The sequence below is a fragment of the Azolla caroliniana genome, unplaced genomic scaffold, assembly GCF_043228905.1.
Source record: "Azolla caroliniana isolate FFs.n. ecotype wild unplaced genomic scaffold, voAzoCaro1.0.p SCAF_17, whole genome shotgun sequence".
NCBI classification, from domain to species: Eukaryota; Viridiplantae; Streptophyta; class Polypodiopsida; order Salviniales; family Salviniaceae; genus Azolla; species Azolla caroliniana.
The window spans coordinates 12,829,879-12,842,190 of NW_028230452.1; the positions used below are offsets into that span (position 1 = coordinate 12,829,879).

At 55.1% G+C, this 12,312-nt stretch overlaps 18 non-coding genes across 18 annotated transcripts; all 18 read left to right on the forward strand.

The window, feature by feature from the left end:
• Positions 1 to 1,566: 1,566 nt before the first annotated feature.
• Positions 1,567 to 1,685, forward strand: LOC147853132 (5S ribosomal RNA). Its single transcript, XR_015531383.1, has one exon. It is a non-coding gene; the product is annotated as a 5S ribosomal RNA (ribosomal RNA).
• A 487-nt stretch (positions 1,686 to 2,172) lies between these two features.
• On the forward strand, positions 2,173 to 2,291 carry LOC147853133 (5S ribosomal RNA). The gene has a single exon (XR_015531385.1). It is a non-coding gene; the product is annotated as a 5S ribosomal RNA (ribosomal RNA).
• Positions 2,292 to 2,778: 487 nt separating this feature from the next.
• On the forward strand, positions 2,779 to 2,897 carry LOC147853134 (5S ribosomal RNA). Its single transcript, XR_015531386.1, has one exon. It is a non-coding gene; the product is annotated as a 5S ribosomal RNA (ribosomal RNA).
• Positions 2,898 to 3,384: 487 nt separating this feature from the next.
• On the forward strand, positions 3,385 to 3,503 carry LOC147853135 (5S ribosomal RNA). The gene has a single exon (XR_015531387.1). It is a non-coding gene; the product is annotated as a 5S ribosomal RNA (ribosomal RNA).
• A 487-nt stretch (positions 3,504 to 3,990) lies between these two features.
• On the forward strand, positions 3,991 to 4,109 carry LOC147853136 (5S ribosomal RNA). The gene has a single exon (XR_015531388.1). It is a non-coding gene; the product is annotated as a 5S ribosomal RNA (ribosomal RNA).
• Positions 4,110 to 4,596: 487 nt separating this feature from the next.
• Positions 4,597 to 4,715, forward strand: LOC147853137 (5S ribosomal RNA). The gene has a single exon (XR_015531389.1). It is a non-coding gene; the product is annotated as a 5S ribosomal RNA (ribosomal RNA).
• A 487-nt stretch (positions 4,716 to 5,202) lies between these two features.
• Positions 5,203 to 5,321, forward strand: LOC147853138 (5S ribosomal RNA). Its single transcript, XR_015531390.1, has one exon. It is a non-coding gene; the product is annotated as a 5S ribosomal RNA (ribosomal RNA).
• A 485-nt stretch (positions 5,322 to 5,806) lies between these two features.
• Positions 5,807 to 5,925, forward strand: LOC147853139 (5S ribosomal RNA). The gene has a single exon (XR_015531391.1). It is a non-coding gene; the product is annotated as a 5S ribosomal RNA (ribosomal RNA).
• A 487-nt stretch (positions 5,926 to 6,412) lies between these two features.
• On the forward strand, positions 6,413 to 6,531 carry LOC147853140 (5S ribosomal RNA). Its single transcript, XR_015531392.1, has one exon. It is a non-coding gene; the product is annotated as a 5S ribosomal RNA (ribosomal RNA).
• A 487-nt stretch (positions 6,532 to 7,018) lies between these two features.
• On the forward strand, positions 7,019 to 7,137 carry LOC147853141 (5S ribosomal RNA). The gene has a single exon (XR_015531393.1). It is a non-coding gene; the product is annotated as a 5S ribosomal RNA (ribosomal RNA).
• A 487-nt stretch (positions 7,138 to 7,624) lies between these two features.
• On the forward strand, positions 7,625 to 7,743 carry LOC147853142 (5S ribosomal RNA). Its single transcript, XR_015531394.1, has one exon. It is a non-coding gene; the product is annotated as a 5S ribosomal RNA (ribosomal RNA).
• Positions 7,744 to 8,230: 487 nt separating this feature from the next.
• On the forward strand, positions 8,231 to 8,349 carry LOC147853143 (5S ribosomal RNA). Its single transcript, XR_015531396.1, has one exon. It is a non-coding gene; the product is annotated as a 5S ribosomal RNA (ribosomal RNA).
• Positions 8,350 to 8,836: 487 nt separating this feature from the next.
• On the forward strand, positions 8,837 to 8,955 carry LOC147853144 (5S ribosomal RNA). Its single transcript, XR_015531397.1, has one exon. It is a non-coding gene; the product is annotated as a 5S ribosomal RNA (ribosomal RNA).
• A 487-nt stretch (positions 8,956 to 9,442) lies between these two features.
• LOC147853145 (5S ribosomal RNA) lies at positions 9,443 to 9,561 on the forward strand. Its single transcript, XR_015531398.1, has one exon. It is a non-coding gene; the product is annotated as a 5S ribosomal RNA (ribosomal RNA).
• Positions 9,562 to 10,048: 487 nt separating this feature from the next.
• LOC147853146 (5S ribosomal RNA) lies at positions 10,049 to 10,167 on the forward strand. Its single transcript, XR_015531399.1, has one exon. It is a non-coding gene; the product is annotated as a 5S ribosomal RNA (ribosomal RNA).
• Positions 10,168 to 10,652: 485 nt separating this feature from the next.
• LOC147853147 (5S ribosomal RNA) lies at positions 10,653 to 10,771 on the forward strand. Its single transcript, XR_015531400.1, has one exon. It is a non-coding gene; the product is annotated as a 5S ribosomal RNA (ribosomal RNA).
• Positions 10,772 to 11,244: 473 nt separating this feature from the next.
• LOC147853148 (5S ribosomal RNA) lies at positions 11,245 to 11,363 on the forward strand. The gene has a single exon (XR_015531344.1). It is a non-coding gene; the product is annotated as a 5S ribosomal RNA (ribosomal RNA).
• Positions 11,364 to 11,858: 495 nt separating this feature from the next.
• LOC147853149 (5S ribosomal RNA) lies at positions 11,859 to 11,977 on the forward strand. Its single transcript, XR_015531401.1, has one exon. It is a non-coding gene; the product is annotated as a 5S ribosomal RNA (ribosomal RNA).
• Positions 11,978 to 12,312: the final 335 nt, after the last annotated feature.

The window sequence follows — 12,312 nt, forward strand, 5'->3', positions numbered from 1 at the left end:
CAGTACAGTGCATACATATTTCAAATAGTCCTGTATTTATTCATACGCAGATGTGTATATGCATAAGGATCTACGCCTATGCATGTGCATAGGCACAATACGCAAAAAATTTCATTTACTTAACTGATGCTGAACATTTAGTTTATTCAGACATTGCAAATGATCATTTAGTAACCCAAATCCTGTCTCCCTTCTATAATCCCTATTCCAAGTATCAAACATAGTAAAGAATGAGGGGGGATGGGACATTTCTCACATATACCTGATAGGATAGATCAATGAAACGGAGCAGTCGAGTATAAGATGTAACATCCTGGATCACAGAGGAAGAAAGATCAATTCTTTTCACGGAAAAGAGAGAGAGAGAGAGAAACATGTATATATAGATGTGTGTGTGTGCCTTCACTCTGGTACAGCAATTAGGGTCTTCTTTCTCTCCGTTCTGACCTGCAATGAAGCTATGGCGCTCTCTCTCTCTCTCTCTCTCTCTCTCTCTCTCTCTCTCTCTCTCTCTCTCTAAGAGAACATCTAAATGTCACCACAGTCATGTTTCTTTTCTTTTCTTTTCTGCTGCTTGTTTTTGCTCAATCTTGACCATCCCATTACAACTTCTTACCTGAGAGTCAGAGAAAAATGCTTAGGACAGACAATGAGTACATCACTAGAATTTCAAATCCAGTACTTCCTTCAAAAGATTCAATCAGAAAAGCTCCAATAAAAAAAGATTCCTCATATGACAAGAAACTAGCATCATGAGAATGCAAATGAGTCGCAAGCTGCTGGAGACCACACTGCAAGAGCAGTATTTTCAAGTCGATAAACAAAATATGCACAATATATTCGATACTTTCTCATTCGCTCAGTCGATGAAATTTAAAACCATGCCCTCTAACTTTGCCAACATAGTGATCCTGAGAAAAAAAGAGTGTTTACAAAACCATATACCCATTTCTACAGACAATGAAGACGTTCGTACCACTATATCTCCTGTCAGTAGAAAATCATAATACCATCAAAAGAAGAACCTTGTGAGACAGACAGAGAGGAAAGGAGAATAAGTTACAATACAGCGCAGCGCGATCACTACTATGCCAAGCCATTACAAAGAATATGTTCACTTCAAATTAAAACTAATTAATTGGAAGATCAACCACATTAAAACCATATCTTACGCAACAAAAAGATATACCTATAGCCCACCGAATTTAAGCCACCTCATTCATTCCTATCTCCAAAATATAAAACCAACACATTTCTCTGTTATTTAAATACAATGCAAACACTTTTACCACAAAACTCTACATAGTGAATTGGTTAAGGGAGCGTAAGAGGCTATTGTGTGGGCGTGGGCGGCGAGGATCGAATCCGGGTCAGGGAAGATATATATATATATATATATATGTACCCCTTTGTCTAGGATCCAAGGCCTTAGCCTTAGCCTTCGCCGGCGCCCGTCGCGCGTGCGGTTGGGACGACGACGTGGGTCCCTCGATTTTAGTTGTCGTCGTAGAGCATTTTTGCACAGGCCTCTCTGGCACTAGTACCTCGGACCGCAGAGCATTGTTGTGGTGCGGTCATACCAGCGCTAATACACCGGATCCCATCAGAACTCCGCAGTTAAGCGCGCTTGGGCCAGAACAGTACTGGGATGGGTGACCTCCCGGGAAGTCCTGGTGCTGCACCCTTTTTGCTTCGAGCCGTGTTCTTTTTGTGGAGAGTACTGCCGTGTTCTTTCTGTAGAGAGTACTGGGATGGGTGACCTCCGGGGAAGTCTTGCGCATGGGTTGCGTTCTTCTCGCGCCCGAGCCGTTCCCGTGCGTGTGCGCTCCTGGCATTCTTAGAGGCGGACGAGAGCGTAGGATGGGTGAAGCGCCGAGGGGCATTGCCGTTCGGTCTGGGTTAAGTGCGTCGTCCGGATCAAGGAGAGGGCGTAAGAGGCTATTGTGTGGGCGTGGGCGGCGAGGTTCGAATCCGGGTCAGGGAAGATATATATATATATATATATATGTACCCCTTTGTCTAGGATCCAAGGCCTTAGCCTTAGCCTTCGCCGGCGCCCGTCGCGCGTGCGGTTGGGACGACGACGTGGGTCCCTCGATTTTAGTTGTCGTCGTAGAGCATTTTTGCACAGGCCTCTCTGGCACTAGTACCTCGGACCGCAGAGCATTGTTGTGGTGCGGTCATACCAGCGCTAATACACCGGATCCCATCAGAACTCCGCAGTTAAGCGCGCTTGGGCCAGAACAGTACTGGGATGGGTGACCTCCCGGGAAGTCCTGGTGCTGCACCCTTTTTGCTTCGAGCCGTGTTCTTTTTGTGGAGAGTACTGCCGTGTTCTTTCTGTGGAGAGTACTGGGATGGGTGACCTCCGGGGAAGTCTTGCGCATGGGTTGCGTTCTTCTCGCGCCCGAGCCGTTCCCGTGCGTGTGCGCTCCTGGCATTCTTAGAGGCGGACGAGAGCGTAGGATGGGTGAAGCGCCGAGGGGCATTGCCGTTCGGTCTGGGTTAAGTGCGTCGTCCGGATCAAGGAGAGGGCGTAAGAGGCTATTGTGTGGGCGTGGGCGGCGAGGTTCGAATCCGGGTCAGGGAAGATATATATATATATATATATATGTACCCCTTTGTCTAGGATCCAAGGCCTTAGCCTTAGCCTTCGCCGGCGCCCGTCGCGCGTGCGGTTGGGACGACGACGTGGGTCCCTCGATTTTAGTTGTCGTCGTAGAGCATTTTTGCACAGGCCTCTCTGGCACTAGTACCTCGGACCGCAGAGCATTGTTGTGGTGCGGTCATACCAGCGCTAATACACCGGATCCCATCAGAACTCCGCAGTTAAGCGCGCTTGGGCCAGAACAGTACTGGGATGGGTGACCTCCCGGGAAGTCCTGGTGCTGCACCCTTTTTGCTTCGAGCCGTGTTCTTTTTGTGGAGAGTACTGCCGTGTTCTTTCTGTGGAGAGTACTGGGATGGGTGACCTCCGGGGAAGTCTTGCGCATGGGTTGCGTTCTTCTCGCGCCCGAGCCGTTCCCGTGCGTGTGCGCTCCTGGCATTCTTAGAGGCGGACGAGAGCGTAGGATGGGTGAAGCGCCGAGGGGCATTGCCGTTCGGTCTGGGTTAAGTGCGTCGTCCGGATCAAGGAGAGGGCGTAAGAGGCTATTGTGTGGGCGTGGGCGGCGAGGTTCGAATCCGGGTCAGGGAAGATATATATATATATATATATATGTACCCCTTTGTCTAGGATCCAAGGCCTTAGCCTTAGCCTTCGCCGGCGCCCGTCGCGCGTGCGGTTGGGACGACGACGTGGGTCCCTCGATTTTAGTTGTCGTCGTAGAGCATTTTTGCACAGGCCTCTCTGGCACTAGTACCTCGGACCGCAGAGCATTGTTGTGGTGCGGTCATACCAGCGCTAATACACCGGATCCCATCAGAACTCCGCAGTTAAGCGCGCTTGGGCCAGAACAGTACTGGGATGGGTGACCTCCCGGGAAGTCCTGGTGCTGCACCCTTTTTGCTTCGAGCCGTGTTCTTTTTGTGGAGAGTACTGCCGTGTTCTTTCTGTGGAGAGTACTGGGATGGGTGACCTCCGGGGAAGTCTTGCGCATGGGTTGCGTTCTTCTCGCGCCCGAGCCGTTCCCGTGCGTGTGCGCTCCTGGCATTCTTAGAGGCGGACGAGAGCGTAGGATGGGTGAAGCGCCGAGGGGCATTGCCGTTCGGTCTGGGTTAAGTGCGTCGTCCGGATCAAGGAGAGGGCGTAAGAGGCTATTGTGTGGGCGTGGGCGGCGAGGTTCGAATCCGGGTCAGGGAAGATATATATATATATATATATATGTACCCCTTTGTCTAGGATCCAAGGCCTTAGCCTTAGCCTTCGCCGGCGCCCGTCGCGCGTGCGGTTGGGACGACGACGTGGGTCCCTCGATTTTAGTTGTCGTCGTAGAGCATTTTTGCACAGGCCTCTCTGGCACTAGTACCTCGGACCGCAGAGCATTGTTGTGGTGCGGTCATACCAGCGCTAATACACCGGATCCCATCAGAACTCCGCAGTTAAGCGCGCTTGGGCCAGAACAGTACTGGGATGGGTGACCTCCCGGGAAGTCCTGGTGCTGCACCCTTTTTGCTTCGAGCCGTGTTCTTTTTGTGGAGAGTACTGCCGTGTTCTTTCTGTGGAGAGTACTGGGATGGGTGACCTCCGGGGAAGTCTTGCGCATGGGTTGCGTTCTTCTCGCGCCCGAGCCGTTCCCGTGCGTGTGCGCTCCTGGCATTCTTAGAGGCGGACGAGAGCGTAGGATGGGTGAAGCGCCGAGGGGCATTGCCGTTCGGTCTGGGTTAAGTGCGTCGTCCGGATCAAGGAGAGGGCGTAAGAGGCTATTGTGTGGGCGTGGGCGGCGAGGTTCGAATCCGGGTCAGGGAAGATATATATATATATATATATATGTACCCCTTTGTCTAGGATCCAAGGCCTTAGCCTTAGCCTTCGCCGGCGCCCGTCGCGCGTGCGGTTGGGACGACGACGTGGGTCCCTCGATTTTAGTTGTCGTCGTAGAGCATTTTTGCACAGGCCTCTCTGGCACTAGTACCTCGGACCGCAGAGCATTGTTGTGGTGCGGTCATACCAGCGCTAATACACCGGATCCCATCAGAACTCCGCAGTTAAGCGCGCTTGGGCCAGAACAGTACTGGGATGGGTGACCTCCCGGGAAGTCCTGGTGCTGCACCCTTTTTGCTTCGAGCCGTGTTCTTTTTGTGGAGAGTACTGCCGTGTTCTTTCTGTGGAGAGTACTGGGATGGGTGACCTCCGGGGAAGTCTTGCGCATGGGTTGCGTTCTTCTCGCGCCCGAGCCGTTCCCGTGCGTGTGCGCTCCTGGCATTCTTAGAGGCGGACGAGAGCGTAGGATGGGTGAAGCGCCGAGGGGCATTGCCGTTCGGTCTGGGTTAAGTGCGTCGTCCGGATCAAGGAGAGGGCGTAAGAGGCTATTGTGTGGGCGTGGGCGGCGAGGTTCGAATCCGGGTCAGGGAAGATATATATATATATATATATATGTACCCCTTTGTCTAGGATCCAAGGCCTTAGCCTTAGCCTTCGCCGGCGCCCGTCGCGCGTGCGGTTGGGACGACGACGTGGGTCCCTCGATTTTAGTTGTCGTCGTAGAGCATTTTTGCACAGGCCTCTCTGGCACTAGTACCTCGGACCGCAGAGCATTGTTGTGGTGCGGTCATACCAGCGCTAATACACCGGATCCCATCAGAACTCCGCAGTTAAGCGCGCTTGGGCCAGAACAGTACTGGGATGGGTGACCTCCCGGGAAGTCCTGGTGCTGCACCCTTTTTGCTTCGAGCCGTGTTCTTTTTGTGGAGAGTACTGCCGTGTTCTTTCTGTGGAGAGTACTGGGATGGGTGACCTCCGGGGAAGTCTTGCGCATGGGTTGCGTTCTTCTCGCGCCCGAGCCGTTCCCGTGCGTGTGCGCTCCTGGCATTCTTAGAGGCGGACGAGAGCGTAGGATGGGTGAAGCGCCGAGGGGCATTGCCGTTCGGTCTGGGTTAAGTGCGTCGTCCGGATCAAGGAGAGGGCGTAAGAGGCTATTGTGTGGGCGTGGGCGGCGAGGTTCGAATCCGGGTCAGGGAAGATATATATATATATATATATGTACCCCTTTGTCTAGGATCCAAGGCCTTAGCCTTAGCCTTCGCCGGCGCCCGTCGCGCGTGCGGTTGGGACGACGACGTGGGTCCCTCGATTTTAGTTGTCGTCGTAGAGCATTTTTGCACAGGCCTCTCTGGCACTAGTACCTCGGACCGCAGAGCATTGTTGTGGTGCGGTCATACCAGCGCTAATACACCGGATCCCATCAGAACTCCGCAGTTAAGCGCGCTTGGGCCAGAACAGTACTGGGATGGGTGACCTCCCGGGAAGTCCTGGTGCTGCACCCTTTTTGCTTCGAGCCGTGTTCTTTTTGTGGAGAGTACTGCCGTGTTCTTTCTGTGGAGAGTACTGGGATGGGTGACCTCCGGGGAAGTCTTGCGCATGGGTTGCGTTCTTCTCGCGCCCGAGCCGTTCCCGTGCGTGTGCGCTCCTGGCATTCTTAGAGGCGGACGAGAGCGTAGGATGGGTGAAGCGCCGAGGGGCATTGCCGTTCGGTCTGGGTTAAGTGCGTCGTCCGGATCAAGGAGAGGGCGTAAGAGGCTATTGTGTGGGCGTGGGCGGCGAGGTTCGAATCCGGGTCAGGGAAGATATATATATATATATATATATGTACCCCTTTGTCTAGGATCCAAGGCCTTAGCCTTAGCCTTCGCCGGCGCCCGTCGCGCGTGCGGTTGGGACGACGACGTGGGTCCCTCGATTTTAGTTGTCGTCGTAGAGCATTTTTGCACAGGCCTCTCTGGCACTAGTACCTCGGACCGCAGAGGATTGTTGTGGTGCGGTCATACCAGCGCTAATACACCGGATCCCATCAGAACTCCGCAGTTAAGCGCGCTTGGGCCAGAACAGTACTGGGATGGGTGACCTCCCGGGAAGTCCTGGTGCTGCACCCTTTTTGCTTCGAGCCGTGTTCTTTTTGTGGAGAGTACTGCCGTGTTCTTTCTGTGGAGAGTACTGGGATGGGTGACCTCCGGGGAAGTCTTGCGCATGGGTTGCGTTCTTCTCGCGCCCGAGCCGTTCCCGTGCGTGTGCGCTCCTGGCATTCTTAGAGGCGGACGAGAGCGTAGGATGGGTGAAGCGCCGAGGGGCATTGCCGTTCGGTCTGGGTTAAGTGCGTCGTCCGGATCAAGGAGAGGGCGTAAGAGGCTATTGTGTGGGCGTGGGCGGCGAGGTTCGAATCCGGGTCAGGGAAGATATATATATATATATATATATGTACCCCTTTGTCTAGGATCCAAGGCCTTAGCCTTAGCCTTCGCCGGCGCCCGTCGCGCGTGCGGTTGGGACGACGACGTGGGTCCCTCGATTTTAGTTGTCGTCGTAGAGCATTTTTGCACAGGCCTCTCTGGCACTAGTACCTCGGACCGCAGAGCATTGTTGTGGTGCGGTCATACCAGCGCTAATACACCGGATCCCATCAGAACTCCGCAGTTAAGCGCGCTTGGGCCAGAACAGTACTGGGATGGGTGACCTCCCGGGAAGTCCTGGTGCTGCACCCTTTTTGCTTCGAGCCGTGTTCTTTTTGTGGAGAGTACTGCCGTGTTCTTTCTGTGGAGAGTACTGGGATGGGTGACCTCCGGGGAAGTCTTGCGCATGGGTTGCGTTCTTCTCGCGCCCGAGCCGTTCCCGTGCGTGTGCGCTCCTGGCATTCTTAGAGGCGGACGAGAGCGTAGGATGGGTGAAGCGCCGAGGGGCATTGCCGTTCGGTCTGGGTTAAGTGCGTCGTCCGGATCAAGGAGAGGGCGTAAGAGGCTATTGTGTGGGCGTGGGCGGCGAGGTTCGAATCCGGGTCAGGGAAGATATATATATATATATATATATGTACCCCTTTGTCTAGGATCCAAGGCCTTAGCCTTAGCCTTCGCCGGCGCCCGTCGCGCGTGCGGTTGGGACGACGACGTGGGTCCCTCGATTTTAGTTGTCGTCGTAGAGCATTTTTGCACAGGCCTCTCTGGCACTAGTACCTCGGACCGCAGAGCATTGTTGTGGTGCGGTCATACCAGCGCTAATACACCGGATCCCATCAGAACTCCGCAGTTAAGCGCGCTTGGGCCAGAACAGTACTGGGATGGGTGACCTCCCGGGAAGTCCTGGTGCTGCACCCTTTTTGCTTCGAGCCGTGTTCTTTTTGTGGAGAGTACTGCCGTGTTCTTTCTGTGGAGAGTACTGGGATGGGTGACCTCCGGGGAAGTCTTGCGCATGGGTTGCGTTCTTCTCGCGCCCGAGCCGTTCCCGTGCGTGTGCGCTCCTGGCATTCTTAGAGGCGGACGAGAGCGTAGGATGGGTGAAGCGCCGAGGGGCATTGCCGTTCGGTCTGGGTTAAGTGCGTCGTCCGGATCAAGGAGAGGGCGTAAGAGGCTATTGTGTGGGCGTGGGCGGCGAGGTTCGAATCCGGGTCAGGGAAGATATATATATATATATATATATGTACCCCTTTGTCTAGGATCCAAGGCCTTAGCCTTAGCCTTCGCCGGCGCCCGTCGCGCGTGCGGTTGGGACGACGACGTGGGTCCCTCGATTTTAGTTGTCGTCGTAGAGCATTTTTGCACAGGCCTCTCTGGCACTAGTACCTCGGACCGCAGAGCATTGTTGTGGTGCGGTCATACCAGCGCTAATACACCGGATCCCATCAGAACTCCGCAGTTAAGCGCGCTTGGGCCAGAACAGTACTGGGATGGGTGACCTCCCGGGAAGTCCTGGTGCTGCACCCTTTTTGCTTCGAGCCGTGTTCTTTTTGTGGAGAGTACTGCCGTGTTCTTTCTGTGGAGAGTACTGGGATGGGTGACCTCCGGGGAAGTCTTGCGCATGGGTTGCGTTCTTCTCGCGCCCGAGCCGTTCCCGTGCGTGTGCGCTCCTGGCATTCTTAGAGGCGGACGAGAGCGTAGGATGGGTGAAGCGCCGAGGGGCATTGCCGTTCGGTCTGGGTTAAGTGCGTCGTCCGGATCAAGGAGAGGGCGTAAGAGGCTATTGTGTGGGCGTGGGCGGCGAGGTTCGAATCCGGGTCAGGGAAGATATATATATATATATATATATGTACCCCTTTGTCTAGGATCCAAGGCCTTAGCCTTAGCCTTCGCCGGCGCCCGTCGCGCGTGCGGTTGGGACGACGACGTGGGTCCCTCGATTTTAGTTGTCGTCGTAGAGCATTTTTGCACAGGCCTCTCTGGCACTAGTACCTCGGACCGCAGAGCATTGTTGTGGTGCGGTCATACCAGCGCTAATACACCGGATCCCATCAGAACTCCGCAGTTAAGCGCGCTTGGGCCAGAACAGTACTGGGATGGGTGACCTCCCGGGAAGTCCTGGTGCTGCACCCTTTTTGCTTCGAGCCGTGTTCTTTTTGTGGAGAGTACTGCCGTGTTCTTTCTGTGGAGAGTACTGGGATGGGTGACCTCCGGGGAAGTCTTGCGCATGGGTTGCGTTCTTCTCGCGCCCGAGCCGTTCCCGTGCGTGTGCGCTCCTGGCATTCTTAGAGGCGGACGAGAGCGTAGGATGGGTGAAGCGCCGAGGGGCATTGCCGTTCGGTCTGGGTTAAGTGCGTCGTCCGGATCAAGGAGAGGGCGTAAGAGGCTATTGTGTGGGCGTGGGCGGCGAGGTTCGAATCCGGGTCAGGGAAGATATATATATATATATATATATGTACCCCTTTGTCTAGGATCCAAGGCCTTAGCCTTAGCCTTCGCCGGCGCCCGTCGCGCGTGCGGTTGGGACGACGACGTGGGTCCCTCGATTTTAGTTGTCGTCGTAGAGCATTTTTGCACAGGCCTCTCTGGCACTAGTACCTCGGACCGCAGAGCATTGTTGTGGTGCGGTCATACCAGCGCTAATACACCGGATCCCATCAGAACTCCGCAGTTAAGCGCGCTTGGGCCAGAACAGTACTGGGATGGGTGACCTCCCGGGAAGTCCTGGTGCTGCACCCTTTTTGCTTCGAGCCGTGTTCTTTTTGTGGAGAGTACTGCCGTGTTCTTTCTGTGGAGAGTACTGGGATGGGTGACCTCCGGGGAAGTCTTGCGCATGGGTTGCGTTCTTCTCGCGCCCGAGCCGTTCCCGTGCGTGTGCGCTCCTGGCATTCTTAGAGGCGGACGAGAGCGTAGGATGGGTGAAGCGCCGAGGGGCATTGCCGTTCGGTCTGGGTTAAGTGCGTCGTCCGGATCAAGGAGAGGGCGTAAGAGGCTATTGTGTGGGCGTGGGCGGCGAGGTTCGAATCCGGGTCAGGGAAGATATATATATATATATATATATGTACCCCTTTGTCTAGGATCCAAGGCCTTAGCCTTAGCCTTCGCCGGCGCCCGTCGCGCGTGCGGTTGGGACGACGACGTGGGTCCCTCGATTTTAGTTGTCGTCGTAGAGCATTTTTGCACAGGCCTCTCTGGCACTAGTACCTCGGACCGCAGAGCATTGTTGTGGTGCGGTCATACCAGCGCTAATACACCGGATCCCATCAGAACTCCGCAGTTAAGCGCGCTTGGGCCAGAACAGTACTGGGATGGGTGACCTCCCGGGAAGTCCTGGTGCTGCACCCTTTTTGCTTCGAGCCGTGTTCTTTTTGTGGAGAGTACTGCCGTGTTCTTTCTGTGGAGAGTACTGGGATGGGTGACCTCCGGGGAAGTCTTGCGCATGGGTTGCGTTCTTCTCGCGCCCGAGCCGTTCCCGTGCGTGTGCGCTCCTGGCATTCTTAGAGGCGGACGAGAGCGTAGGATGGGTGAAGCGCCGAGGGGCATTGCCGTTCGGTCTGGGTTAAGTGCGTCGTCCGGATCAAGGAGAGGGCGTAAGAGGCTATTGTGTGGGCGTGGGCGGCGAGGTTCGAATCCGGGTCAGGGAAGATATATATATATATATATATGTACCCCTTTGTCTAGGATCCAAGGCCTTAGCCTTAGCCTTCGCCGGCGCCCGTCGCGCGTGCGGTTGGGACGACGACGTGGGTCCCTCGATTTTAGTTGTCGTCGTAGAGCATTTTTGCACAGGCCTCTCTGGCACTAGTACCTCGGACCGCAGAGCATTGTTGTGGTGCGGTCATACCAGCGCTAATACACCGGATCCCATCAGAACTCCGCAGTTAAGCGCGCTTGGGCCAGAACAGTACTGGGATGGGTGACCTCCCGGGAAGTCCTGGTGCTGCACCCTTTTTGCTTCGAGCCGTGTTCTTTTTGTGGAGAGTACTGCCGTGTTCTTTCTGTGGAGAGTACTGGGATGGGTGACCTCCGGGGAAGTCTTGCGCATGGGTTGCGTTCTTCTCGCGCCCGAGCCGTTCCCGTGCGTGTGCGCTCCTGGCATTCTTAGAGGCGGACGAGAGCGTAGGATGGGTGAAGCGCCGAGGGGCATTGCCGTTCGGTCTGGGTTAAGTGCGTCGTCCGGATCAAGGAGAGGGCGTAAGAGGCTATTGCGTGGGCGGCGAGGTTCGAATCCGGGTCAGGGAAGATATATATATATATGTACCCCTTTGTCTAGGATCCAAGGCCTTAGCCTTAGCCTTCGCCGGCGCCCGTCGCGCGTGCGGTTGGGACGACGACGTGGGTCCCTCGATTTTAGTTGTCGTCGTAGAGCATTTTTGCACAGGCCTCTCTGGCACTAGTACCTCGGACCGCAGAGCATTGTTGTGGTGCGGTCATACCAGCGCTAATACACCGGATCCCATCAGAACTCCGCAGTTAAGCGCGCTTGGGCCAGAACAGTACTGGGATGGGTGACCTCCCGGGAAGTCCTGGTGCTGCACGCTTTTTGCTTCGAGCCGTGTTCTTTTTGTGGAGAGTACTGCCGTGTTCTTTCTGTGGAGAGTACTGGGATGGGTGACCTCCGGGGAAGTCTTGCGCATGGGTTGCGTTCTTCTCGCGCCCGAGCCGTTCCCGTGCGTGTGCGCTCCTGGCATTCTTAGAGGCGGACGAGAGCGTAGGATGGGTGAAGCGCCGAGGGGCATTGCCGTTCGGTCTGGGTTAAGTGCGTCGTCCGGATCAAGGAGAGGGCGTAAGAGGCTATTGTGTGGGCGTGGGCGGCGAGGTTCGAATCCGGGTCAGGGAAGATATATATATATATATATATATATATATATGTATCCCTTTGTCTAGGATCCAAGGCCTTAGCCTTAGCCTTCGCCGGCGCCCGTCGCGCGTGCGGTTGGGACGACGACGTGGGTCCCTCGATTTTAGTTGTCGTCGTAGAGCATTTTTGCACAGGCCTCTCTGGCACTAGTACCTCGGACCGCAGAGCATTGTTGTGGTGCGGTCATACCAGCGCTAATACACCGGATCCCATCAGAACTCCGCAGTTAAGCGCGCTTGGGCCAGAACAGTACTGGGATGGGTGACCTCCCGGGAAGTCCTGGTGCTGCACCCTTTTTGCTTCGAGCCGTGTTCTTTTTGTGGAGAGTACTGCCGTGTTCTTTCTGTGGAGAGTACTGGGATGGGTGACCTCCGGGGAAGTCTTGCGCATGGGTTGCGTTCTTCTCGCGCCCGAGCCGTTCCCGTGCGTGTGCGCTCCTGGCATTCTTAGAGGCGGACGAGAGCGTAGGATGGGTGAAGCGCCGAGGGGCATTGCCGTTCGGTCTGGGTTAAGTGCGTCGTCCGGATCAAGGAGAGGGCGTAAGAGGCTATTGTGTGGGCGTGGGCGGCGAGGTTCGAATCCGGGTCAGGGAAGATATATATATATATATATATATATATATGTACCCC